Here is a 3,940-nt window from a genome sequence, read left to right on the forward strand (position 1 = left end):
TTAGTTTGTGGTTGAGCAGTAAGTTTTGTTGTTTGCATGTTCTGTTGTTTGTTTTCCTCTCAGCCAGGAGAGAGAACTTCTAATGTCTTCTAGTATAATCAAGACTTTCATCATGCATGGTAACAGGTTGGCACCACCAAAGCAGGGCCACCTGCTTAAGATATAATTTCAGCTTAACCATGCACAAGAAGAGGGGATCAGGTGTCTCCAAAGTCACACCTAGAACAAAATTCAAGAGTTGTCTAGTATCTCACTCCACTAAACAGATAAATGTTATAAGTTTCACTCTTAAAAAGAAACTAGAGTGAATGTTTTCCTTCTCTATTTTGTTATCCACTACTTCCTGCTTGAAACTTCATGAGACGTCCTTCTATTCTTAGCAGTATGATCTTAACTGAGAAGAAAGGTGATCTTGCCTTGTGGCCTGGCTTTGAGAAGGCTCTGTATAGAAAGCTTGAGTATTGTGTTGCAGTGTAGCCCATGGCCGCCTGCTTTTGGACAGCCGCTGCATCCCTTCATCTCTCGATTATCAGGCAGCATTGTATGCTTGACAACTATTTGGCTTAGCTGTAGGCTCCCCTCTTAGTACTGCTTAAAAAGGCATGACTTGTGGCATCTCTTCCATTTGTACTACTAGACAGTTAATTTTACGGTATGAGCCTCATGTACATTTTGTCAATTAAGCTCTGTGCTTTCCAGGCTATAGCAGCAAGAATCAACAGTTGTCCTTGTTTGTTTGTTTTTAATTAATTACCCATGCAATTCTCATCAAAGGCTGCTCATTTCGTGGATATCTTTAATGCAAATGATGCTGATATGGGCCTTTATGATAATTCATTCAAGCTTTATAAATGAGGTTTTTACCACTGCAAGACTCTGAGAGAGGCTGTTGACGCAGGAACTGGAAGGGAACTGGAGGTGGTGCTCACCTTGACAGGCTCACAGAGGGAGCTTAGATTACCTTGTGCTTGATGGTCACTTGTGCTTGAGAGCAAGGGCACTGCTGGCTGCTCCAGCTTCTTCCTCAAATAGCTGGGCTCACCACCTTTTCTTAGATGAGTGCTCAATTTATTCTGTGTTTGTTTTATTTGAGGGGCAAGGACAAGAGAAAGTCTCACTTGTGCTTTCAGTTTCCCTCCCAAGCGAGGCAGAGGGGTGTGCTGGAGTTGCACCTTGTTGGGGGTAGGTAGACCTGTGAACTTACTCCAGCTCCAAAGAGACCACAGAGAAGCTTGGGGGGGATGACAGCAGGAGGAAACAAGGGATTGTGCATTTTCTGGGTTTGCTGAACCAAGACATTTGGGATGTTCAGCTTGCAATTCCAGATGCTGAAGCTCAGTTGGTTTAAAAAAATAAAATAAAAAATTACCATTTGTCGAGACTCCTAACTCAAATAAAGATGCATACTTGATCAAGGGCTTCTAGAGGCAATGTTCAGGAAATGCGATGGTTCATTTCTCGTACTTGCCTAACTGGACAAGTATATCTTTTATTCCATGCCTGAAGATGGCAAAAGCCAATTCAAGAGCATTAAGATGTGATCACTGTGAGGCAACGTGAATGTTTTTGTCTTAATGTAGACCTGTGAATACAAGAAAGTACAAATAAAATGTTTCATTGTGCCTGGTTTAAAAAATCTGAGCTATATATATATAAAGGTCCTATAAAGTAGGATCTTTATAAGATAAGATTTTTTATGCAAAAATTTGCTATCTGATTGGGGGCCAAACAGTGATTTTTTTTTTAATTTATGTATCTAGTATACAAGTTTCCACAAGTTACATGATTTCATATGGCATTAATAAATATCCATCTCATTGTCATTCAGTTTATCATGGTCGTGTCAGCGCTGCGAGTGTTACCACAAAACAGTAAGCAGCCTCTTCCTGGCCCCAAACCAGATGTGTTCTCTGTCCCATGTCCTTGTGTCAGCTTCTTCCATAACTAATGCTATGCATACATTTTGTTACTCAAAGTATATAGCCCTGATAAAATTACTAAGAACTCTGCAGGAACATTTTTTTCTACTGAAATGCTCCAGTCTATACTCCTATGTTTGTGTGCACATCTGTGTGTGTGAATAGTTTTCGATCATTTTATGATAATACTGTTCTGAGTATGGCATATAAAAAGGCCCCGTGTACAGCATGTTGATAATGTAATTATGGCTTCCTTTGTATCATTAGTTCCAAAGAAAATAGTGCGTTAATATTGAAAAATGTGCCTTCAATTCACTTACATTTTTATCTGTTGTGAAAAAGTTTGGATTATTATTCTTCCTGTTTATTAGGATCGGTCTTACTGTCCAGACTGTTGATGTCCTTCTAAGAGAAATAAATCATTTGTTAGAAGAACGGTTAAAGCTGTTGCTTAGAATGCACCTAGAATGCTTTCATTATTGCAGTGCTATGGCAGATTTACTCTAGGGAAATTTGTTTTTTTCTCTTTGCTGTTTTCAGCACTTCTTAGTGACAACAGATTGGAGTTCAGTCTTTGACTTCCTGTCCTTGATATGTACAGTTCTGTTTCTGAACACACTGACTTGTCAGTTGTGTCTTGTTCAATATACACAATACAAAGCAATAATATGATGCAGCACGGCAATAAGCAAAATCAAGAGACTTGAATGTAATATACTATTACTAATTTCATCTATGTAAATGCTAGACCTATGCGGGTTGTTTCCTTTTTGGTGTACCTGTAGCACTTTGGATGAATAGGAACTACTTGGCCATGGAAAGAAAGTTTACCTCCTGAACTTTAATCCAGATGATATTCTCTTCACTTGAAATCATGCTTTGATTTGACTGAAGAAAACAGCAGTTCATGTTTTTCCTTGCCAGTTTCTTTACTAACTGAAATGGAAAACATTTAAGCTCTGCTAAGAGCTGATCTCGCCTTCAAGGATGATCTGGTACAGCACAAACGACATCTGAACAAGAAGTGCAGACCGCTTGGGGTGTGCCAGAGTCGGTGCAATGTTGCGGCGTGTATGTCTTCAGATTGTGCTGACAGTAGGAGAGTGACTTTGTAATGTAGTGCAATCGCAATAACATTTACCTGTTACGTTTAAATGTATTTCTTGCATAATTCTTTGGAAGTTTTTTTTTTTTTTTTAAGTTCGATGTACCTAATAAACATTTGCCTTTTGAATAGTTGGCTGTGCTTTATTTTAGGTCTGAGATCCAGGGAGGGGCTTGGTTGTGTAGAGGAAATTCTTTCCTGTTTTTCTTAGGTCTTTTGTTAGATTCTGCCTATTTGTAGCCTCTTTACGCTGGAGAACTGACAAAGCAGAGCGGGGGCATGTAACACGGCGGTTAGTGCTGGGTATTGGGAAGGGAAAAGGATGAGAACGGGCTCTGAAGGCAAAAAGCGCAGGAAATCAGGAAGGGGTAGCGTAAGGGTAGGAAGGCGACCAGCACCACCACGGCTTGGAAAGAGACTGGCACACAGGTGCTTCTCCTGAAGTGAGCTGCTGCCTGGGCTGCTCCCAGCTCCTGCTTGCCAGCGTGTGAGGGTGGTGCTGAGATGGAACCGACACGGTTTTGGGGATTGCTCTTTCCTGATGAAAGAAGAGAGCATGGGAAACGCCTCTGAGCGCTGCAAGTCCACCACGGGATAGTTCTAAGGCTTAAAAACAGACTGGCAGCGGTGTTTTAACGACATCCTCCTGTTCCTCTTCCCGCTAGCAGGAAAAAGGAAGAAAAGCGAACCGCTTCCCGGTGAAGGCGGGGCGGGGCGGGGGCGCTGTGCGGGGCCGGGGGCTCGGCCACGGCCGGCACGGGGGGCCCCGCTTCCAGACCCCGGAGGCTGCGGGCACTCCTCAGGTGCGGGGCCCCGGGGGGAATCGGGCGGGCTCGGCCCGGCCCCGCCCCGCCGCCGCTGTCCGCCTGCGCGGGCCCCGCCCCGGCGCTGAGGGGCCGCGCGGCCCTGCGCTCAT

Source organism: Cygnus olor, chromosome 9 (assembly GCF_009769625.2).
Source record: "Cygnus olor isolate bCygOlo1 chromosome 9, bCygOlo1.pri.v2, whole genome shotgun sequence".
NCBI classification, from domain to species: Eukaryota; Metazoa; Chordata; class Aves; order Anseriformes; family Anatidae; genus Cygnus; species Cygnus olor.